Source organism: Suricata suricatta, chromosome 10 (assembly GCF_006229205.1).
Source record: "Suricata suricatta isolate VVHF042 chromosome 10, meerkat_22Aug2017_6uvM2_HiC, whole genome shotgun sequence".
NCBI lineage: Eukaryota > Metazoa > Chordata > Mammalia > Carnivora > Herpestidae > Suricata > Suricata suricatta.
In genome coordinates this window covers 117745186-117771280 of record NC_043709.1, presented here as the reverse complement: position 1 = coordinate 117771280, position 26095 = coordinate 117745186, and the positions used below count along the sequence as shown (strand labels likewise).

The following is a 26095-nucleotide window of genomic DNA, read 5'->3' as shown; positions in this document are numbered from 1 at the left end:
CCCTAGGAAGTGTGTCTTGGGTTTTTCCCTTATTATTTTCGTTACTTTTTTTCCCCCTCTTCTTTTTTTGGTGGTGGGGGTGGTTATGTTTAAATGAAGTTGCTTTTACAACACCAAAGACTTACTCATCCATTTCCTATATAAAAGGTAGCTACTTTTTGGCATGGACCTCAAGTATATTGTAGTATAGAGGTGGAATTTAAGGAAAGGTATTAAGCAGGCTGTGTTGTAGCTTATGGGCAAGTAATAAATTATATCGTGTATCTTGAATGTATCATAGATAAGCTGCATTATAACGATTGCCACTTCAGATAGCTGTGAAATTAGGTGATTAACTAGTTGTTACTTAACCTTCTAATTTCTGTATAAGTCTAATTACATAAAATAGAAGTTGGGATTTTGATATTTTTACTTTGCTTTTCTGTTTGGAGTGTCATTGTAACTACTGTATTGTAAATGATGGAAAATAATTGCATATGTTAAAAAATAAATTGTATTATATTAAAAAAACCTAAAAATAAAAAAATTTAAAAAATAAACATAAAAAATAATATATAAACAAAAATTTAAGAACAATACCATCACATAGATTTATGGATGAGGAAAGGTCAAAGCTATCTGTTAAAATTTATGTTCTGCTTTTTCAGAAAGCTCTGATTCTTCTGTTAACATTAAACTTGAATTGAATTGGGAAGGGTGCAATTTGAGCTAGAGTTTCTCATCCCTGTCCTTCCCTTACTATTTCCTAAATTTTCCCAGCCCCAATTGGAGATGTTAGGCATTCCTATCCACCCCCATCTTCTTCGACTCCTGGCAGTGGTTTTACTTTTTGAAAAATATTGTAATTTTTATAATTTTTATACATTTTAATAAATGTTCAAATTTATTTTAAAAAAGTATCATATGAGTTTTTCCTAATGATGTGTATTACTGCTTGGATAGAAAAGTAATAAATAAAAAAACATAAATGCACTCTAAAATCACTAACTGCATATGTGTAAAAATAAAATTGTTTATAATCTCTTCACATCTAAGTAAACAAAGTAAATTGTAAAAAAAAAAGTATTCATTTCTATGGTCCCATCATATTTTGTGTTCAAACGTAGGAAGAAAATGAAAAAAATTTTCCTATAATTTTATTTCTTTTTCTTAATGTATCTTAAGACATTCTTTGGAATAACAAAAAGAAACCCTCAAAAGGAACAAAATTGCTTTGCAAATGCTTAGCTTGTTTAATGCCATTTGAAGTTTTATTTCCTACTTTTCAATTTCTGTGTTTACAGATGTATGTGTTCTTTTGACTACAAAGAAAAATTAGCTCTAATTCTAACGAAGCTAAGACAGTTATTAACTTCAACATTCTACCTTATAATTTAGAGCTTTCCTCAAAAGTAATTTCAATAAACTCCTCCCCACACACACACGCCTCCACCATCAATTACGTCTTCTCCTATAACTTAAAGAATTTTCTCACCATTCCATCATTCAGGAACCATAGGCACCTCTAACATTGGTGAGATTTTATTTCCTGACTGAGCCCCAGTGAAGTTAAAGAGTCAAGATAACTGATTAAAAACATGACCCCTAAAATCCTTAGGGGTCCTGCATATTGATGAAAAGAGATCCATGAATTCTTACTCTTCCTTTTTAACCTCAAGTCGCTATGTCATTTCCAACCTAGCACTCAGAATAATGATCCCTCAACTCATAAAACTGAAGAATGAAGAACTCTCTCTTGCCACCAGCAAGTTAGTATAAAAGAGGACAGAGCAATGCACAATGATCATCTACAGGACAGAGTAACTGGCATGTACTGAGGGAAAAATAAAATTTACCCATATTTGAACCCATATTAAAGTCTTCAATAAATTATTCATGGATATGTGATATGAATGATCTGGCCATAAAATAAATCCACAAATAGATGGTAGAATTAGTAAAAAGAATAGTATTTCAGCTAAATTCACATTTAATGTCAATTTTTTCCATTCTTAAAAGAAGGATATTAACCACAACGTGATAGAATGTTTTAAATAAGGGCCACAAAAGTAGTGGTTTTATATAGCATGAACAAAAGGTCTAGATTGCATAGGCAATCCTATCCCTGATCCCATTCAAAATTTACCCCAAATCTTCCACTTTGTGAAGTCCTGTTATATAGCGTTCATCCTACTTATATTAAAACTTCTTGAGAAACTGGGAATCTGGCTTATTCTTCCCAACAATCTTTTTTAAATTTAAACGTTTCACAGATGTACTAGGTAATAATACACTTAGAATAATCATACACTTTATCATCTAAACTGGGATACTTTTAAGAATGAAAGGGAAGCTACTGATAATTACATGGAGACAGGTTACACAAGGACTGTCCCATGTGAAACAGATTTCCAGCATCCTCTATCACAGATCTGTGCAATTCTCTCCAAAGTAGTACTATCATCACACTCCGAACACACATTAGACTTCCATGGTTAGGGACTAATCTAAGTCTTCTCTAGAGCAATGACCTAACCTAAATATCAAAATGTTAATCTAGAGCTGATATTTTAAAAATCAAGGCAGGAAGACAGGAAGTTGCACAGGGGAAAACACAATGTTAACAATTATGATTGTGAGGTTGAAGAGCACACAAGTTATAGAGAAGCTCATACCTGTTTGGGAAAAGGTGGGTGTGGGCACTAGCTCTTGATGCTGGGATGGTATCTGTGACAGCTGGCCCATCACTGAATCTTTTAAAAGTCTAACAGACCAAGCCCTTCCCCCTCTTCCTTACTTTACTTAAAGGATGATGACATAGAATGTTGTATTAATTTTAGGTCTACAACATACTGATTCGACAAGTCTATACTGTATGTTAATCAATGTTCACCACAATAAGTGTAGTTACCATCTTTTACCACACAGTGTTATTACAGCATCCTTGACTATATTCCCTATGCTGTACTTTTCATCTCTATGACTTATTTATTTTATTACTGGGAATTGTACCTCTTAATTCTCTTTATCTATTTCACTCATCCCCCTGCCCCCCTCCCCTCTGACAATCACCAGCTTGTTCTCTGTATTAAAGAGTCTGAGTTTCTTTGTTCATTTGTTTTTGTTTGTTTAGATTCCATATATAAGTGAAATCATGATTTTGTCTTTTTCTGATTTATTCACTTAGTATAATACACTCTCAATCCATCCATGTTGTTGAAAATGGGAAGATCTCTTTTCTTTTTTGTGGGGATAGATAGGTACATAGGTAGACACACACACACACACACACACACACACACACACACACACCCCATATCTTCTCTATCCATTCATCTATTGATGGGGATGGAGACTGCTTCCATATCTTGGCTATTGCAAATAATGCTGCAATAAACATAAGGTACATATACCTTTCCTCTAATTTGTGTTTTACATACTTACAATGAGTCGTTCAATATGGAGGACATAAAAGAAATCTTAGTTCTAGCCTACCTTCAAGACAGTGGTAAAAAGTGACAAATATCAGAAGAATGTTAAAAAATACATTGATTTTTAAAACTTATTAATAATAATGAGGCATGGATAAGAGCATAAAAGATAATTGTGTATGGGGATGCCTGGGTGGCTTAGTCAGTTATGCTTTGGACTCTTGATTTTGGCTAACATCATGAACTCACTGTGAGTTTGAGCCCCATGTCAGGCTCTGTACTAACAGTGCAGAGCCTCCTTGGGATTCTCTCTCTCAAAATAAACAAAGTCTTAAAAACTTTTTAAATTTATTTATTTTTGAGTGAGAGACAGCGTAAGCATGAGAAGGGTAGAGAGAGAGAGAGAGAGGGAGACACAGAATCAGAAGCAGGCTCCAGGCTCTGAGCTGTGAGCTGTCAGCACAGAGCCTGACAGGGGGCTCAAACTCATGAATCACCAGATTATGACCTGCTGATTATGATGCTTAAGCAATTGAGTCACTCAGGCACCCCCACTTATTTTTAAAAGATAAATGTGCATGATAATATGTCATTACATTTGCCAGATGAAAAATATTTAAAGAGCAAAAATAACTTTAGCAATGGTATTGTTAGAAAGACCGTCATTAGAAACAATGGAAAAGATGTCCAACAGAACAGGAGGAGGGACAGCCTAATTGGGACTGGCAGAGGAGAATAACATGCTTCTTTACTAGGCCAAAAACTGGCTCTTGGAGATAAAATTTTAGGTATCACAAGGGTTTGTGGACTTCCAAAACTCAATGTTACCAAGAAAGATCTTATTCCTCAATATTTAATTAATCCTCTTGTTTCATAATCACATGAACAGCATTGGCATGGAGTTCTTAAAAATTACATAAAATGTATGCAAGATGAGTGTTATAAAATGTTGGTAAATGGATGGCTCTGATTAGAGAAATTTCTCTTGATTGATTTCTCAATATTAAAGTCATATCATGATTCTTAGGCATTGCGTGTCTTTGGCTGCCATCAGCTATTTTTATCAATGTTATTTATATTTGATCTTAGGAGATTTTACACATAATTTGGGCTATAAGAACTAAAATATATATATATTTTCAATATAATTCTACAAAAGTTGTCCAACCCATGTCAATACTAAAACCAAAATGTCTACAATATCTGAATGAATATATAACAACTTAGTTGAAGTTTGTTTTCTCATATCAAGTAAAATTTAACAGTTGTATTCATTAAAAATAATCTTTAAGAATTTAATTTTCAAGTGTTTTCCTTTTGCTATTCAAAAAGCGGTTTAAATTGTCTTTCAATTTGGTTATACTGATATTACTAGTGTTACACAGATTGCTAATTTCCAATTACAATTTGATGCATTACAATTTATTTATTGTTACTCAGTAAATATTATTATAAAGTTAGTTATAGCTACAAATGGCCCAGGCACCTTGTGCTCTGGAACCCTCCAGCCCTACCTGCATCCAATCCAGCCACCTCACAGATACCATCCTCAAAGTAAGTGATCAAGGACACTCTGGACATCCCACACCAGCTCTAAATATCCCACAAAACTCGCCCCAGTACAGTGTGCCAGAGGGCTCTCCCACCAGATCACATCTTCATCAGCTTTAGCTGGCCTGCCAAGGTAGACCCAGCAAAGCATGACCTGGGCAGCTCCAACATTAAATCAAGGTGGTCTGACACAGCACACCCAGGGACCTCACAGCCTACACCTGCTACAACTCCAGGTGTCCTGTCAGTGTGGCACGGGCCCAGTTTGCCTGCCAAAGCCACTGGGGACACACAGTCTACACAGGGGATGCCTCTATCCATGATAACTCCTTCAAGAGTGGGAGAAGGAGCTATTCCACTTAATTCCTAGAAATAAAAAATGGAAAGTCAAACAAAATGAGGAAACAGAAAACTAAGTCCCAAATAAAAGAACAAGATAAAACCCAGGAAAAAAAAGACATAATGAAAAAGAAATAAGTAATTTTTCTGACAGCTCAAAGTAATGGTCATAAAGATGCTTACCAAACTCAGTAGAAGAATAGAGGAACACAGTGAGAATCTGAACAGAGTTAGAAAGTTTATGAAAGGACCAATTAATGCTGAAAAAGACAATAACTAAAATGGAAATACACTAGAGGGAATCAACAGCAATTTAGATGAGGGAAAAAAAAAAAAGGATCAGTGATCTAGAAGACAGGGTAGTGGAAATCACCCAAACATAATAGCAAACAGAAAAAAAAATTTTTTAAAGTGAGGATAGTTTAAGGGAGCCTGGGACAACATTAAGCATATGAGCACTCACATCATAGGAGTCCCAGAAAGAGAAGACGGGGGAGGGGGAAAGGGCAGAAAATGTATTTTTAAGAAATAATGTCTGAAAATTTCCCTAACCTGAGGAAGGATAAAAACATTCAAATCCAGGAAGCACAGAGAATCCCAAAGAAAATGAACCCCAAAAGATCCATGCATAGTATAATTAAAATGTCAAGGGGCGCCTGGGTGGCTCAGTCGGTTAAGCCTCCGGCTTCAGCTCAGGTCAGATCTCACGTTCGTGGGTTCAAGCCCCGCGTCAGGCTCTGTGCTGACCGCTAGCTCAGAGCCTGAAGCCTGCTTCCAATTCTGTGTCTCCCTCTCTCTCTGCCCCTCCCCCTCTCATGCTCTGTCTCTCTCTGTATCAAAAATAAATAAAACATTAAAAAAATGTCAAAAAATAAAGAGAGAATCTTAAAGGAAGCAAGAAAAAACAAATAATCACATACCATAAGACAGCTGATTTTTCAGCAGAAACTTTGCAGGCCAGAAGGGAATGGCAGTATATATTTAAAGTACTGAAATAGAAAGAACATCAGAAATACTATACCCAGGAAGGTTATCATTCATAACTCAGAAAGAAATAAAGAGTTTCCCAGATAAACAAAAACTAAAGGAGTCCATCACCATCAATCAGGTCTTATAAGAAATGTTGAAGTGTCTTCTTTAACCAGAAAAGTCCAGAAGTAGAAACAAGAAGGATATTTACAAAATTCACTGGTAAAGACAAATATATAGTAAAAACAGTGGATCAGTCACTTAAAAAGCTACTATTTAGATTAAAACATAAAAGTAAAATCAACTATAACTATAATAAGTAGCTAAAATTATTAAGGTAGTTTAAGGATACACAAAATAAAAAGACGTAAAATATGACATCAAAAATGTGGAGTAAAAAGGTACTACTTTTAGAATGTGTTTGAACTGTGACTATCAAATTAAAGAGTCATTCTATATACAGATTGATGTACATGCATGTTATGGTAACCACATACCAAATACAATAGATACACACACACACACACACACACACACACTCACAAAACAGAGGAAAAGAAAACTAAACATGACACTAAAGAAAACCATCAAACCACAAGTGAAAAGAAAAGAGAAGAACTACAAAGAGGAGGGGAGAGAAAGAAAGAAAACAATGAACAAAATGCAGTAAGTACATATCTATCAATAATTATTTTAAATATAAGTGGACCAAATATTCTAATCAAAAATCACTAGGTGACCAAATGGATAAAAAAATAAGATCCATCTATATGCTGCCTGTAAGCGATGACTTCAGATCGAAAACACACAAGCTGAAAAGTAAAGGAATGGAAAAAGACATTCTATGTAAATGGAAATGAAAAGAGTGCTGAGTAGCAATACTCATAGAGACAAAATAGACTTTAAGATAAGACTGTAACAAAATGCAAAGAAGAACATCATAATCAATAAGTCAATCAAATAAGAGGACTATAGCATTTACAAATATTTATGTACTCAGCATAGGGGCACCTAATATATAAAGCAAATATTAATAGCCATAAGAGAGAAACTGACAGTAATGCAATAATAGAGACAATTTTAATACCTTACTTACATCAACAGCTAGACCACCCAGACAGAAAATCCATAAGGAAACATTGGTCTTAAATGACACATTACACCAGACTGACTTACTTAATAGACATTTAGATAATATTGCATCCAAAACAAGCAGAATATACATTCTCAAAAGCACAGGGAACATACTCCAGGATACAGTGCATGAAGATAAAAAGCAATAGAGCAAAAACATGTAGGCTAAACAACATGCTACTAAAAAAACCAAGGAGTCAATGAAGAACCAAACAGAAAATCAAAAATACCTTGAGAAAAGTTAAAATGAAACTATAACGTTCCATAATCTCTGGAATGCACCAAAAACTGTTCTAATAGAGAAGTTCATAGCAATATAGGCCTACTTCAAACATGAAAATTCCCAACTCAATAATTTAACTTTATACTTAAAGAAACAACAACAACAAAATGAAACAAAAAAGAAGAAAACAAACAAAAAGACCAAAGTTAATAGAAGGAAGGTAATAATGAAGATCAGAGCAGCAGAATAAAAACAAACAAAAAATAGAAAAGATCAATAAACTCAAGAGCTCATATTCTAAAAATATAAACAAAATCAATAACAAGTATAATCATCAAGAGAAAAAATGGGCCTAAATAATAAAATCAGAAATGAAAGACGGTAAGTTCTGACACCACAAAATTCAAGAGACCATAAAAGACTGCCACAATTACAGGCAGACAAATTGGAAAACCTAGGAAAAATATGGATAAATTCCTAGAAACCCACAATCCTCCAAGACTGAATAAAAAAGATATAGATCTTAATAGGCCAATTACAAATAATGAACATGAATCAGGAATTTAAAAAAAAAAACCCAAAAGTCTAGAACCAGACAGCTTCATAGATGTTTCTACTAAACATTTAAAGAAGAGTTGGTACCTAGAACTTCTCAAATTATTCCAAAAATCTGAAGAAAAAAAGAACTTCCAAATTTAGTAAACAAGGCCAGTATTACCCCGATATCCAATCCAAAGACACCATACAAAAAGAAAATTATATGGCAATATCTCTGATGAACATAGATGCAAAGCCCCTCAATGAAATATTAGCAAACCTAATTCAAAATACATTAAAAGGAGTATACACAATGATCAAGTGGGATTTTTTTTCAGGGATTAAAGAATCGGTCAACCTCACAAATCAACATGATACACCACTACCAAAATGAAGGATAAAAATAATATGATTTTCTCAAACTATGCAGAAAAAAGCATTTCTGATAAAAACTCTGAACAAAGTCGGTATAGAAGGAAATATTTCAGGGCGCCTGGCTAGCTCAGTCGGTTACGCGTCTGGCTTTGGCTCAGGTCACGATCTCATGGTTCATGGGTTTGAGTCCCGCATCAGGCTCTGTGCTGACAGCTAGCTCAGAGCCTGGAGCCTACTTCATATTCTGTATCTCTGTCTCTCTCTGACCCTCCCTTGCTCTCACTGTCTCTGTCTCTCAAAAATAAATTTAAAAACATTAAAAAAATTAAAGAAAAAGAAGGAAATATCTCAACATAATAAAAGGACATATATGTCAAACCCAGAGCTAACATCATACTCAGTCATGAAAGCTCTTCCTCTAAGATCAGAAATAAAACAAGGATGTCCAATCTTGTCACTTTTATTCAATATGATATTAGAAGTTCTAATCACAGTAATTAGGTAACATAAAAAATTATTTGTTTTATTTTATTTTATTTTGGAAAAGCTCTTAGATCCTCATTCTTTTTTTTTCATAATATTTTATTGTCAAATTGTTTTCCATACAACACCCAGTGCTCTTCCCCTTAAGTGCCCTCCACCATCACCACCTAATGGAGACCTAACGGAGACCTAATGGAGAACCAGGGGGAGCGGAGGAGGGAGAGAGAGTTGGGGAGAGAGAGGGATGCAAAACTTGAGAGACTATTGAATGCTGAGAATGAACTGAGGGTTGAGGGGGAAGGGGGAGGGGGGAAAAGAGGTGGTGGTGATGGTGAAGAATTATTTTTAAAAATCCAAATTAGAAAGAAAGAAGTAAAACTTATATTCATATGGCATTACATTATATATAGAGAACCTTAAAGACTCCAACAAAAAACTATTAGAACTAATGAATGAATTCAGTAAAGTTATAGGAAACAAAATTAACATACAAAAATTATGTTTCTATGCACTAATAACTTTGAGAAAAAGAAATTAATGAATCAATCTCATTTACAACCACTCAAAATAAGTAAAGTGCCTATTTAACCAGGAGGTGAGAGATCTGTCCTCTGAAAACTATAAACATTGATCAAATTGAGGACAGCACAAACAATGGAAAGAAATACCATGCTCATGGATTGGAAGGATTAATACTGTTAGTGTCCATACTACCCAAAACAATCTACAGATTCAATGCAATTCCAGTCAATATACCACTGACATTTCTCATATAACTAGAACAATAAATCCTAAAATTTGTATGGAACTATGAAAGACTCAAAATAGCCAAAATAATCTTGAGAAGGAAAAAAGGTGAAGGTGTAATGGTCTCAGATTTCAAATTATACTACAAAGCTATAGTAATCAAAATAGTATGGTAATGGCACAAAAACAGACATGGATTTCAACGAAATAGAAAGGCCAGAAAAAAATCTACACCTATATGGTCAATTAATCTATGACAAAGGAAGCAATAATACATAGTGGAGATTTATTTTCAATAAATTCTTTTGGGAAAACTGGGCAGCTACATTTGGAGGAATGAAAGTTAACCACTATCTTATGCCATATACAAATATAAACTCAAAATGGACTAAGGACTTGAATGTAAGTCCTGAAACCATAAAACTCCCAGAAGAAAACATAGGCAGTAAACATCTGACATTGGTCTTAGCAAAATGTTTTGGAACAATCTCCTGACAAAAGGGCAACAAAAGGCTAAAATCAAGAAATGAAATTATATCAAAGTCAAAAGTTTTGCACAGTGAAGGAAACCATCAACAAAACAAAAGGCAACCTACTAAATGGAAGACGCTATTGCAAATCATACATTCAATAAGGGTTTAACACCCAAAATACATTACGATTTATACTACCTAAATCAGGTTGCATATATATGCAATCTGATTAAAAAATGCACAGAAAACTTCTATAGACATTTTTTCCACCAAAGAAGCCATACAGATGGCTAAGGGGCACATGAAAAGATGCCTAACATCACTAATCATCAGGGAAATGCAAATCAACACTGTGGTGAGATAGTCAGTCTGGCTATTACAAAAGACAAAAAAGTAACCAGCATTGGTGAATCTTAGGAAAAAACGGAACTCTAGCACTGCTGGTGAAAATATAAACTGGTGGTAGCCAATATGGAAGACATTATAGAAGTTCTTCAAAAAAATTTTAAATAGGGGCACTTGGGTGGCTCCATCTGTTAATCATCTGACTCAGTTTTGGCTCAGTTCATGACCTCACGGTTTGTGGGTTCATGCCATACATCAGGTTCGGCACTACTGGTGCACAGCCTACTTGGGATTTTCTCTCTGTCCCTTTCTCTCAGTTCCTCCCCTCCTTGCTCTCTCTCAAAATAAATAAATAAACTTAAAAAAATTAAAAATAGAACTACCATATGACCCAGTAATTTCACTTCTATTTATCGAAAGAAAATGAACATGTCCATTTGAAGAAATACATGCACCCTGCACTTGTTTTAGCATAATTTATAATAGCCAAGATACAGAAGCAACCTAAGTGTCCATTGATAAGAAGATGTGGTGTGTATATACAATAGAATATTGCTCAGCCATAAAAATGAATGACATCTTGCTATTTGCAACAACATGGAATGGAGTTGAAGGGTATTCTGCTAAGTGAAATAAGTCAGACAGAAAAAGAGAAATATTGCATGATTTCATTTATATGTGAAATCTAAAAATGAAAACAAACAAAATAAAACAGGAGCAGTCTCACAGGTACAAGAAGCAAACTGTAGGTTATCAGAGGGGAGATGAGTTGGGGGAAGGCAGGCAAAGTAGATGAGCTAGATTAAGAGGTATAAACTTCCAGTTACAAAATAAATAAATCAAGGGATGTATTGTACTACACAGGGAATGCAGCCAATAAATAATGCTGTAGTAAGTTTGCATAGTGACCTAAGCGACAGCAGATTTACCAGGGGGATCATTTTGTTACATGTAACATGTTACATGTAAACATATATTCCTGAAACTACTATTATACTGTATATCAATCATACCTCAATAAAGATTAAATACATTCATAAAATATAGTAGCTCCCCGCAAAAGGACAAAAAGTAAAGTTACTGAAAGTTCTATAAACAATAAATGTAAGTAACACAGTGTTAAATATAGTAACTTAACAAGATCAAATACAAACAAGTTAAATTAATGCTTGCTTTATTATTTACATTAATATGTCTTTAATTATTAACTGATCATTGGTAAACTCTCCCTTCTGAATACATCTTATGCTTCTCTACCTTTATGTGTTCTCTCATTTGAAATTCCCTCTCTTCTTTCTTCTCTTTCTCTAAATTCTTCTGAATTGTCAAGATTCAGTTCAATTTTAATTTCCTCTAAACATTTTCAGTTCATAAACATGTCAATAGCCTTTGAACTCCTAAGATGTTAAATGTTTTGTGTACATACTTGGTGTTTAATTATGCGCTGCTCATACTTTCACTCGTTCAATTAAAGTGCCTACCATACACTTGGCACTAGGTTAGGGCTAGAAATAGAACAGTAAACAAATCAGATGCAGTCTCTGTGCCACTAAATCTTCCTCGTCACCGGAAAATAGAACTTTATACACAGTCATCAGGCAGTGTAGTAGGACCACAGAAAAAGACGCAGTGACAGAAGAACACAATGCCACTCTATCAGGACCCGTCCCATGATCCTTGGAGAAGTTCCTATTCCAGGAATGTAGCACAGGAAGTCATAAGTCACCTTCTCAGAAAGAGGATAATTTCAGAAAGAGGACAATTAAATATTGAAGAACATCCACGGACTAATGGGAAAGCTCTGTTTCTGATAGAAAGACTGAGTGGTGTACTGCTGCTTTTTGCAAACAGTTAATTTCACTCTAAAGTCACAAGCTCCATGTCAGCTAGGAGCGTATTTAGTAGAAGCTCCCTATAGATGTGTTTGAATGCACAAACTAGAAACAAATGGTAGAAAATGTGGCAACTGGGCAAGAACTCAGTATTTGCAAAGGCATGCTGTAGTCCTCAGCAAATGAGATTGCTAGTTAGCAAAAGAATATATAAATCAGTGCATAGTATATCACAAAGTGCCCTGATTTTCTTTATCTCTCACATAATGCTATCCATAGAAGTGGAATCAGAGGAGAATTTACAGAAGGCCATTGTTGAAAAGAATTTAACATCAATTGAAAACATTCCTGACTTTGGTTAGGAATGTGAAAATGCCAAGAGATGCACTAATCTAAAAATGTAAATTTAAGCCTAAATATTTATTCGTTGTTAAAAAATATGTTTTAAACATTTGTTTTTACTGAAATTCACCAAAGATTAGAGACAAGATTCTGTGGTGCATTTATGTCTTACAGAGCAAAAAAGGCTAGGTTAGAATTTTATTTTGATAATGCGTATGAGGGTGAATCATGGGGTTTTCTCTACTTCGATTCTGTGATCTATAATTAGTAAACACAGACTGGCAATCTTGTAGCAGCCTCTGAGTCACAGATGCAATTCAGTTAGAATAATCAGCCCACAGATAAGCAATTCTAACCTATTTCAATAGAAGCCTGTGTCACAAACTGCACAGAAAATTAACAGCATAGGCATTAAAAATTAATTGATGAAAACTTATGGGTTCCAGAAAGATTTACTATCATATGCTAAAGACTATTATGATTTTCCAGGCAATGTCTTTTTTTTTTAATTTTTTAAAATGTTTTATTTATTTTTGATACAGAGAGATAGAGCATGAGAGGGGGAGGGGCAGAGAGAGGAGACGACACAGAACCGGAAGCAGGCTCCAGGCTCTGAGCTAGCTGTTAGCACACAGCCCGACGCGGGGCTCGAACCCACAAACGTGAGATCTGACCTGAGCCGAAGCCGGGGACTTAACTGACTGAGCCACCCAGGCGCCCGGCAATGTCTTTAAAAAAACAAACAAACAAACAAAATGTGTTGAGAGAAAAAAGGACAGGTTTCCCATGATAAGTGTGTTTGAAATAGGCAAAATGCAATCATCAGGAAAAAAACAAATGTTGAAGTGAAATTAACTAGCCACAGGATTCCTACATAGGGTGATTCTGTACAAAATTGTGCCTATGACTTTTCTGTGGACAAATGATCAATAACCCTGTGAAGCAATGAGCTAATTATATCTTAAACTAGGTAAATAACAATATTGTTTTTCTTCTCTGCCTTCTCCCATATCTTATATTACATAAAAAAAATCAATAGCTATGGCTACTAAGGACAATGAGAAACCACTCTATAATTTGGATGACAAATCTCAACATATCAACCGAATGTACCTGGCATAAGCCTGAAGAATTAGTTCTTTCCCTTGGCATCACCACGCCTATTTACAATTAGCCTGTTTCGAACTTGGTTCAGATAGAATGTCATCTCCGGTGCCTTTGTGCTTCAATGATAGTAAAACCTTTGTTTGCAAGCATAATTCATTCCAGAAACGCGCTTGTAATCCAAAGCACTCACATATCAAAGTGAATTTCAAGAACCACTGGGTCAATTGTGATCATGTGACATTCGGTGTTACGTACTATTCGTGTTGGGAGACATGGCTCCTTTATCAAGTGAAAATTCATTTGAATGTTTGCTCGTCTTGCAGGATACTAGCAAGACAAGTTACTCGCAATCCAAGGTTTTATTGTACTGGGAATGGAAGGCACATTGATTTTTCTTTTTTTTTTTCTTTTCTTTTAATGTTTTTATTTTATTTTTGAGAGAGAGAGGGAAAGAATGAGAGAGACAGACAGACAGACAGTGTGAGCAGGGGAGGGTCAGAGAGAGAGGGAGACACAGAACCTAAAGCAGATGCCAGGCTCTGGGCTAGCTGTCAGCACAGAGCCCAACGCGGGGCTTGAACCCATGAACTGTGAGATCATGACCTGAGCCAAAGTCAGAAGCTCAACCGACTGAGCCACCCAGGCGGTTGACAATTTTTCTTACTAAATACTTGTAAGTGTTGAACATATAAGAGATACCCTTATAAAATTGAATTTTTTCAAGGCCCCTTATATATAAAATACTGGTTTTCAAGTGGTTGTAATATGGATGAGAGAAATACATCTTTATTTTCATTAGCTTCAGTTAAAATTTAGTATTTTCGTCAATCATGAATTCAAGCAACACATCATTGTATTAGTAGTACCTGTGACTCTCTCATAAATAATAATAGCAAATATTTTAATATCACATTACAGTGTTGGGTATATCTCAAAAATGTCATTTATACTTATCAATCCTTTAAAGTAATAATATCATAATTATTCTATCCTCCTTCATATCTTGTCACTTAACATACATTTACTAAGTCCAAATTTGGGATTAAAAATATTTTAATAATTAGTGTTAATTTGTTTCCTTTGTAATGCTAGCATTTTATTTTATACATTTAAACCAGTATTATGAAAACTAAGAAGTCCATCCGACTGTCAAAGAGGCCCATGACACGCAGAAAGACATACACACACATGTTTAAGAACTGCCTATTGTGAAGAATTCTGCTTTTAATTTAGAATGTCTCTGTTTTAAGAGGGAAACATTGACCAAATTTGACCATACTAAAAAGGTGAGAGAGGAAGACTCCCGAAGAGCAGTTATTTGCAACTTTTAAAAGATTTAATGTTTGAATAAAAATTAATATAATTAAGGGATTTTCTCTAGCTAGTTTTGTTCTCATAATTATCAAATTATATTATTTCTAATTCATTCTATCCTCATTAACATTAAAGTGCAGCTACTAAATATGATTTTGTAATTTTTGAATTACAATGAATTTTTGATGTGAGGAATAATGATTTAGAAATATATATTATTATTAGCTGTTGACAAGCTAAGTTAGAAAACAAATAAAACCATATTGGTTGCTGAACATAAAGTAATCACCTCCTCTAACATACGTGAAACAGAACTGTAGATTAATATAGAGAGAAGGAAACCTCTAATTTATATTATCAGACCCACTGGAAAACACTGATAGTAATATCACTGCTTTCTGAATGAGAATGTATTCAGTTTAATAGCAGAAGTTGAATGTAGTGGTTTAGAGCATCGATTTTGGAGTGAGAATTGACTTTTAATACTGATTATACCATTTACCATTTATGTGATCTGGGTCTCAATTTTGTGGCCTGAAAAATTAGGACAAAACATCTACCTCACAAATTTATTCTGAAGAAGATTAAGTGTGCTAACAACTCTCAGAGAATTAGCACATCATATGGAAAAAAGGAATCAGTTCATAACTTGAAGCTAATCACAAGAGTAGCAGCCATAGTGGGAAGAGAAATGAAAAGAAAATAGTAGAAATGGTATGAAAAAACACTCTTTCGAATTGGCCATATAATCTTATTGAAAGCAAAACGACTGGGATCAAATAAATAAAATTGTTAGCATCTTAGCAGAAGGGAGTCCAGGGGCTGCTCAGAGCCCTAGTGGGTAGCATTAGAGGCATCTGAAAGAGGTAAAGGATGTGGGGAGAAAAGCAAGAACTTTAGAAAAAACCTCAGTCAACAATATGCCTGGAAAAATACTGCCACGTTCTCCAAACTGATAAAAAGGAACAAGGATTTTATATACATCAGGGCACTGTAAGCTTATGACGACAAACATAATGAAACTGGAAGTACCGGTATCTCCTACGCTGTTGCTTAAAATGCAAAAGTCAAACCGTTTTCTCTCTCAGTTTGGTCCAGGTCAATAATACAATGCAGCCAACACTATGTAGATTGAATTGTTAACATGCTGGAACAATTCTGGAAGAGCAAGTGAAGTGCTGGCACTACAGATTGAGTTTAATTGATTTACAGCCCAAAATCTACAAGACAGTCTTTGAAAAATCAATTTTCCATATCCAGATTCCATGCATCCTCTCTGTCCACGTTCTCTACATCCTCTACTCCGAAAATATGAATAAAATGCCAAGATGACTAAAATAGTGTCAGATGCGCAGTAGGCTGAAGAGATCAAAACATGCCTCAATCTGAAAATGTATCTGACACAGTCCAATAGTTAGACACCTGTAGTGTTAGCAATTAGTTGTAAATCTTCTCGGTTTAGGACTGGGGTGAGCATATGTGTGGGGGATGGGGGGGTGATGAGTCAGGAAGGACAGAAATGTTCACTTTTGTGGGTTACCCCTTACACACAGCTGAGGTCCGTTGTTCACTAGATTGAGGGTAAAGGCAGACCCAGGGCAGTCACTGTCCTCTAAGTAGACAAAGGAACCTGTCCTTTCATTTGTTGCTTTGACATTTTTCACTGCCTATTGAACAAAAATCTCTATTTCCATCTTGAATATGATCTTTATGGAGAATTTCTGGGTAGACAAATATCAGAGCTCTAAATTAGAAGACAGGAAAAAAAAACCTAGATGCATACTCTGTCTTAAAATGCCAGGTGAGCTGGGGCAAGAAATACAACCTCATAATCTTAGCCCCTTTATCTGTAAATGAAGAGTTAAGATTGAACAAATTACAGGCGACCCCATCTGCTCCAATATTCTCTGAGCCACTAAGCAAGATAAAACAATGAACTAATTTAGTAATGGTTTTCAGCATAACTCATTTGCTATAATACGGAGGCTTCTCCTGAAATACATTATTTTTCTCCACTTCTGGCTTGAATATATTATGTTTTCTATCATAACAGTCTAACAGAAAGTCCTGGATGCCTTCAGTCAAATATATTAAAATTCCCTACAGCACACAGTCATCTTGATTAAAATATCAACACTTTATTACAGATGGAGTAGTTCCAAAACATGATAATACTCTTCAGGTAGCAGGTGTTCCTGACTTTTATTCAAATGACTAGCTGAAAAGAAGCAAAAAGTCTTTTGTTTCCTGACGAAGTTAGATAGGCTTTTACCTATGGAAATAAACTGTCAAACACATGTAAATTTAAAAATCCCTATAAAACTGTTTTCAGTGCATTAAAATCTACATGTTCCTCATATTTAACCCCATCAGAAAATAAGTCACTATAAAACCAGGTAAAATTAAACATATTTGTAAAAGCAAGTTAACTTTTATGCTATATGACTCTTAATCTACCCCTAAGTCCTTGTTTTGTTTGTTTCAAATCTTAGTTTGAAAAGCAAAACATTTAAATTAAATGAGACATTTAATACTGAATGTAAATGTGGTAAAAATAGGTAAAAATGATAAATGTTACTGAGAATAAGTGTACTGTTTTTTAATATTTATTTTTGAGAGAGAGAGAGACACACACACACACACACAGAACCCAAAGCAGGCTCCAGGCTCTGAGCTGTCAGCACAGAGCCTGACATGGGGCTTCAACCCACGAACCACAAGATCATGACCTGAGCTAAAGTCAGACGCTTAACCTATTGAGCCACCCAGGCACCCCCAAGAATAAGTAGATTATTTTAAAAAAGGGAATTACAACATTCAAAAAAGACCTAACCAATGCATTTTAATTCAATTAACCACATCCAATTTTTCTCCATAGAAAGACAGAAACACTACTGATGGTATAACATTCTATCTTAATTTTTATATCACCTGAGTTCAAGTCCTAGCTCATCCATTTACTTATAGCCTTGGATTTAATACTTAGTCCACCTGAGTTTTGACTGACTCCTCATAAATGAAGGCAATGAAATAACAGAGATCACAACCAGTTCCCATTGGCTAAATCCCACTCACAAAGTGGTTTGGCCCAGGAAATGAGTGATAGTTATATCCTTCTATGTGGTAAATTATTCAAGCTTATTAAAAAATTAGTTATATTTTAAAAAGTTATTTTCTTGAAAAGTTCATTTTATTGTGTATATGTATGCTTACACATAGAACTAAGGCAAACTCAAAGGAAGGGGAAAAATAAAGTTACTTTCTCAATGAAATACCCTTTCCATCTTCTTGTAATTCATTCATCACTTAGAGATACAAAGATTACATGTGTTCCATTTGTTTTTTTTTATTTTTTTTTAATTTTTTATTTATTTTTGAAAGAGAGAGACAGTGTGAGCAGGGGAGGGTCAGAGAAAGAGGGAGACAGAATCTGAAGCAGACTCCAGGATCTAAGCTAGCCCGATGTGGGGCTTGAACCCACAAACCATGAGATCATGACCTGAGTCTTGCTTAACCGACTGAGCCAGCCAGATACATCTCTTTTGTGAAAATTAGTTCTCATGTGACTGTAAGCAAGAAATACAGAAGTATAATATATACAATATGCAAAATTGTATTGTTCTTTACTACATGCTTCCTAAAAAACAGCTTTGCTTTGCTGGGGTTCCCCTTAATTCATGCCTTTATTACAGGAGTAATTTAAGAATCATACATTTCCATGCTAGGAATTTTTACTCATTTTGTTTTCCTAAAACAGAAAATATTCCATGATTTCATCCAATGAAAATGGATCTCATTAAAATAGAATCTGCATTTCATTATGAAAGTAGAACACTCATTAGTGTCAGTAAAAAGCACTTGGGATAGGGGTGAGGGTAAAACCATAACTTTTGGATGTGAACATACCTGGATTCGGGCATCTTAATCTGTCACCGGTTATGTAGCCATAGGAGGGTTAGGTTATTTCTATGAGACCCCTTTGGCCACCCTTCAGTAAAACAGGGTTCACATTAACTCAGTTGATTGTGCTATAGGAATTACATGAAATTGGGGTGCCTGGGGGGCTCAGTTCATTAATCATCCTACTCCTGGTTTCAGCTCAGATCATGATCTCACGGTTTACAGGTTTGAGCCCCACTTCAGGTTCTGTGCTGACAGCTCAGAGCCTTTTTGGGGTTCTCTCCCCACCCCTTTTCTCTTTCTTCCCCTCCCCCCTCAAATAAATAAATAGATTTTAAAAAAGAATTACATGAAATAGTATTAAGTGTTGATGTTCAACAACTGCTATTTAGTTGGTGTTCAATGAATGTATTTATTATTGTGGTTGTGATATGTAATCAATACTATCCTTTAGAATTACACCATTGTTAAATTACTGCTCAATGTTTGCATGCCTTTGGCATCTGATTACATGTGTATATTTCAGAGTTAGACTACAAATTCTCCAGATCAGACTTTTTATTGAATTATACCTGACATACAAGATTATATTAGTTTCAGATTTATAATATAGTGATTCAATATTTTTACATATTATGAAATGATCACCTCAAGAGGTCTTGTTACCGTCTGTTAGTACAAAATTATTACAATCTTGCTGTGTTCCCTATGCTGTGCATTTCATGCCCATTAGTTATTTATTCTATAACTGGAAGTGTGGACCTTTCAATTCCCTTCACCTATTTCAACTGTCCCCTTACCACCTCCCCTCTGGCAACCATCAGTTTGTTCTCTGTACCCATGAGTCAGTCTGTCTTGTGTTGTTTGCTTGCTTTTTTAGATTCTACGCATAAGTGAAATCATATGGTACTTGTCATTTTCTGACTTACTTCACATAATGCCCTCAAGGTGCATCCAGGGTGTCATGAATAGTAAGGTTTCATTCTTTTTTTCATAGCTGAACAATACTCTGTTGTATAAACATACCACATCTTCTTTAACATTTACCTACCCATGAACATTTATTTAGGGCATTTCCATGTTTTGGCTATTGTAAATAATGCTGCAAAACATAGGGATGCTATATATTTTCCAAGTAGTGTTTTTGCTTTCTTTGTATAAAAAACCAAAAGTGGAATTACTGGATCATACAGTTCTATTTTTAATTTTTCTTTCATTATCTTTTCTTTACTTATCATGATTTTTTTATAGTTTATTATCAGATTAGTTTCCATATAACACCTAGTGCTCTTCCCCACAAGTGCCCTCCTCCATAACCATCAGCCCCTTCCCTTTTCCCCCTCCCCCTTCTGCCTTCAGTTCGTTTTTAGTATTCAAGACTCTCTCATGATTTGCCTCCCTCCCTCTCCCTAACTCTTTCCCCCCCTTCCCCTCCCCATGGTCCTCTGTTAGGTTTCTCCTGTTAGACCTATGAATGAAAACATGGTATCTGTCCTTCTCTGCCTAACTTATTTTACTTAGCATGACATCCTCAAGGTCCATCCACATTGCTACAAATGGCCAGATTTCACTTTTTCTCATTGCCATGTAGTATTCCATTGTATAGATAAACCACATCTTCTTGATCCATTCATCAGTTGATGGACCTTTAGGTTCTTTCCAAGATTTGGCTATTGTTGAAAGTGCTGCTATGAACATTGGGGTATATGTGCCTCTATGCATCAGCACTTCTGTAATTTTTGAGCAAAACTTCATACTGTTTTCCACAGTGGCTGCACCAGTTTGCATTCACACCAACAGTGCATAAGAGTTCCCACATCCTCATCAACACTTGTTATTTCATGTGTTTTTCATTCTGACAGAGGTGAGGTGATATCTCATTGAGGTTTGATAAGGTGGCATATCAAAAAGTCTGTTTTTTTAATCCAGTTAGGCACCCGATATATTTTGATTGAAGAACAGTCCATTTCCATTTAAAGTAATTATTGATAACTATATACTTACTGTCATCTTATTAATTGTTTTATAGTTGTTTTTGTTGATCATCTCTGATATTTTCTTGGTCTGTTCCTTACATTTTGTTTGTTTGCCTTACATTTAGATTCTCTTGTCTTTCATTTTTATGTTCTTAACTATAAGACTTCTCTTTGTGGTTACTGTGAAGTTCACATACAATATGTATATAACAGTCTCTTTAAAGTGGGTAGTAAGTTACTTTTAAACATATTCCAGAGCTTTATATTTTTACTTCCCTCTCCTATGTTTTATATTTTTTGATGGCACATTTTACATCTTTTTATTTTATTTATCTCTGAATTAATTGGTATAGTTTTAATTAATTTTACCACTTTTCCTTTTATCCTTCATACTTGTTTTATAAGTTGCTGATCCACTACCTTGTTTACTTGTCTTTATCAGTTAGATTTTTTATACTTTCATATGTTTTCTTTTTACCTTAGAAGAATCCCTTTAGTATTTCTTGTAGGCTCAGTTCAGTGGTGGTGAACTCTTTCAGATTCTGTGTTTTTTTTTAATGTATTGTTTTTGTTGTTGTTGTTGTTGTTGTTGTTGTTGTTGTTGAGACAGAGAGACAGAGCATAAGATGGGGAGGGGCAGAGAAACAAGGAGACATAGAATCCGAAACAGGCTCCAGGCTCTGAGCTGTCAGCACAGAGCCCGACGTGGGGCTTGAACCCACAAACGTGAGATCATGACCTGAGCCGAAGTTGGAGACTTAACCAACTGAGCCACCCAGCTGCCCCAGCTTCTGATTTCTAGAAAACTCTTTATCTCTTATTTAATTCTAAATGATAACCTTGCCAGGTAGAGAATTCTTGGTTGGGGATTTTTCCCTTTCAGTACTTTGAATATAAGATGCCACGCCCTTCTGGTCTGTAAAGTGTCTGCTGAAAAACCTGCTGATAGCCTTGAGGGTTCCCTTTTATGCAGTATGTTGCTTTTCTCTTGCTGCTTTTCATATCTTCTCTTTATTATTAATTTTTACCATTTTTAATTTTTTAATTTTTTTTTTCAGAAAGAGAGACCAACAGAGTGCAGTTGGGGGTGGGCAGAGAGAGGAGATACAGAACCCAAAGCAGGCTTCAGGCTCTAAGCTGTCAGCACAGAGCCCAATGCAGGGCTCGAACCTATGAGCTGGGAGATCATGACCTGAGCTTAAGTCAGACACTTAACCAACTGGGCCACCTAAGTGCCTCTGATTTTTACTATTTTAATTATAATGTATCTTGATGAGTTTCTCTTTGGGTTCATCTTATTTTGGAACCCTGGGCTTTCTCGACTTGGATATTTGTTTCCTTCTCCAAATTAGAAAAGTTTTCTGACATTATTTCTTCAAGAATTTTCCTGCCCTTTCTCTCTCTCTCCTCTTCCTGGGACTCCTAGAATTAAAAATGTTATCCTGCTTCATACTGTCCTGGAAGTCCCTGAGGGGACATCCTGTCTTTTTAAAATCCTTTTTGTCCTTTTATTTTCCTGCTGTGGTTGGTTGAGTGCTTTCCATTGCTTTGTTTCCAGTTCACGAATTCATGCTTCTATTCCGTCCATTCTGCTGTTGAACCCCTCTAGTGTGTTTCTCAGTTCAGTTTTAAACTTCTGCTTGATATTCTCTTATATTTTCTGTTTGTTGAAGTTCTTGCTGTGCTCATTCATTCTCCTCCCAAGATCAGTGAGTATCTTTATGCCCATTACTATGAATTCTTTATTAAGTGTGTTGTTTACCTCAGTTTCATGAAAGTCTTTCTCTGGAGATTTGCCTTGTTTGGTTTCGGATATATTCCTCACTCTCCTCATTTTGCCTCCCTTGGTTTGTCTATATGTGTTAGGTGCAGTAGCTCGGCCCCTCCATACTGAAAGAGTGGTCTTGTGTAGGCGTTGTACAATGTGAGCCAGAAGCAGAAACTCCCCACAATCTCCCACTCAATGGCTCCACTCTATGGGCATCTGCCAAATGGCTGCGTGTGCCTGCCAGCTATGATGCATCATAGTTGCTGTGCAGGGAGGTGAGGGCTCATGTCACTTACGCATCCCAGTTCTGCACATGGTGGGCATGGCTCAGAGCACCCCTCTGATGTAGCCATGACTCAGCTGCTGCATGGGAAGGATGGGCTCCTGTCCCTCGCCTGGTCTTTTTGCAGCTCCCATATTGCACAGGGTGGCTGAAACGTGGGGTGCTCTGTTAGTCTGGTTATGTGGGGACGGGGAGGAGGGCAGAACACACCCTCCATGTGTTAGCAGGCTAGAGGGAGGGCACCAAAAATGGCAGCCACTTGCTCCATCCCCAGGAACTTAGGATTAGGTGCAAAAATGGCTTGTACCAGCACTTCCACTCCTGGATGAAGTCCTTACAGGTTCCTGTCTCTCTGGAAGTCCCTCTAAAATCAGTAAGGGAGCCCTTGCCAGGTACTTTTCAATCTATTCTCCTTATGCTAGATCTCAGGGTGAGTTGGTTTGCATATGAGCTCGTTAGGAGTGAGATATATGTTCCCTATAGTTCTATGATTCCCCTAATCTTCATCCCAATTTATTTTTTATATATTTTTTATGTTTTATCTATTTTTGCAAGAGAGAGAGAGAGAGAGAGAGAGAGACAGCATGTTCAGGGGAGGGTCAGAGAGAGAGGGAGAAAGAATTCAAAGACAGGGTCCAGGCTCTGAGCTAGCTGCCAGCACAGAGCCCAACACGGGCTTGAACCTACATACTGTGAGATCATGACCTGACCTGAAGTCAGATGCTCAACCTACTTAGCCACCCAGGTGCCCCCCATTTATTTTTTTAATCAGGCATTTTGAGGGGCAGGGTTCATCTTTCTGGTGCTAGCCCTCAAGGTTAGGGTACTGAACATGGGGCGTAATCCCTTTACTCCTTGTGGGAGAATTCCAAATTTGGGGAACTTTCCCAATTGTGGGGTCACTACATTTGGGGCAGGTTCCCAGAGAGGCCATGTCTCTGTCTCTTCTATCCTTCCTATTATTTTGTCTTTTGTTGTGAAGGTGCTAGTCATCTAGTTCTCAAAGCTTTTATTTGTTTGCATGTTTTCAGAGAAGAATTATTACATACACAGCTATAATTTTCTTGTATCGATGGGCAGAGTTGAATTCAGGGTTTTCCTACACCACAATCTTGAACCATCCCCGCTTCCCAGACTAGAATTTATTGTCTTGCATGTAACACATAATCAGCCACTTATTTTCAAAAGAACTGTCCCATAAAGGGGTGTCCTGAGCCTGCCAGTGGGCTCTAGGAGGCCACCGCTTTTTTTTCCCCACAGTCCCTTCTTTGAAGAGATAAGAGGGACATAAAGACCAAAATCTCAAGGTCTTACTCTCAAGATTTTATGATCTGTCTGTTGAAATAGAAATGAGCATCTAATGACAAAGAGGAATTTCTGGAGCTGTGAGGGACACTCTGAGAAAGACTAATGATGAGCAAAAGTCGTCAAGGAAAGTTCTGTGAAAGGCTGAATCTACCAGATTGTGTTGGGCTTGGTGTGGAGGCAAAAGAGAGAAAACGCAGAAGGAGGCATTCCTGAGAACAAACAGGGGAGACTGAGCCAGAGGCAGCACATGCATAAATTGAGACCATTTCAAAAGATGAGAAGTAAAGAAAGAAATAAATAAAAGGCAGATTCCCTGCCCCTATTGTGTTTGCCATCTGGCCAGGATGCTTTCAAATTAATGAGCAGGTTAAAATCCAGCATGGTTCCACACAGAGAGTAGCCTAAGAAGTACTTTGTAACAATGATCAAAAATATGTATCATATTAATTACCAAAATAAAATGAGTGCCTTAAAATTCCTGAATATAAAATCAATATATGCTATGATATATTTATCTTTTGCAATAAATGTCACTAAATGAGGATAAACATGTTTTGTTAAACAAGTGTGATTTTTTTAATGGTAGGATAGTTCCTTTAAAATGCTATTAGATGTCCATAAGACATTCCTCCATTGGAGGAACTACAGGTATTCAACTGAACTTGACAGCAAGACCCATCTCAAAAGAGTTTAATTTTACAATGTATAGTAATATAAAGTTTGCTACTATGATATAAAGGGATGAAAGGTGAATATGAGTGGAGTAAATAATAAAAGCAAAGCCCACAGAGTGGTAGGAAGTCTTTCACATGGTAGACACCACATAATCAAGGATGCCATTCAAAAGCGAACCAGCAAAATACTCTTGTCAGAATTTCAAGCATTATATTTAAGCTTCCCTATTTAAATATAAGAATAAATCATCGTGCTATTTGCTGCATGTGTTTTATTAGGCAGGCATTTCTGATTATAAGTGAACCCTAAATAATAAAGTTAACTCAGGTCTCAGATAAAACATGGACGACGCGGCCACTAGCCATTCAGACACAGGAGCCCTTTGGTATTCCGGTCATGCATTTTCCATCAGCGCTAGGGCACTTCGGTAAAGCTCATGTATGATAAAACAGCAACGGCCTCTAGAGCATGTTTTTAAAGTGGACTTTCTCAGAATTCTAACTAGATTCTAGAAATGAACAGACACATGCATACACACACGCACGCACACTCATCTTTTTTGCTGCCATTTTAACTTGCCAAAGAATAAAGGTATATGAACGAAGTCTTATTAATATTAATGTATACTTTGTTATTTTGCTCCCTAAACACTGTCACTTTGTTATACTAAATTAAAGCCCTGACAGAAACATCCAATTAATACTCTCTAAGAAAATGCATTATTGGGTCATCGTTAATAAGTGGTTCACTGTAATCACACCTTGATCATGCTCCTGAGCGGATCAGTCCTTTGCACAGTGTGCTTGGAACCAAAATGTCTAATATTAGCTCCCTTAATGATCGTTCATACAGGAGTTAAAAGAGATAGTCACTCTCCTTTCAGATGTATAAATAATCTATTTTCTTTTACTGAGAAGGCTAGGGAAGGAAACGCCTAAACAGAAGGAAGAAATTTATGAGTCTTAGGCTAAATGTTATCGTAAGAGGGGACTCGGGATTCAGTC

At 36.0% G+C, this 26095-nt stretch overlaps 1 protein-coding gene across 1 annotated transcript in view; it reads right to left on the bottom strand.

Annotated features, from left to right (window-relative positions):
• The window catches only part of MALRD1 (MAM and LDL receptor class A domain containing 1), a 759741-nt gene that overhangs the window by 315831 nt on the left and 417815 nt on the right, over positions 1-26095 (bottom strand). The gene's annotated exons all lie outside the window — the stretch shown is intronic.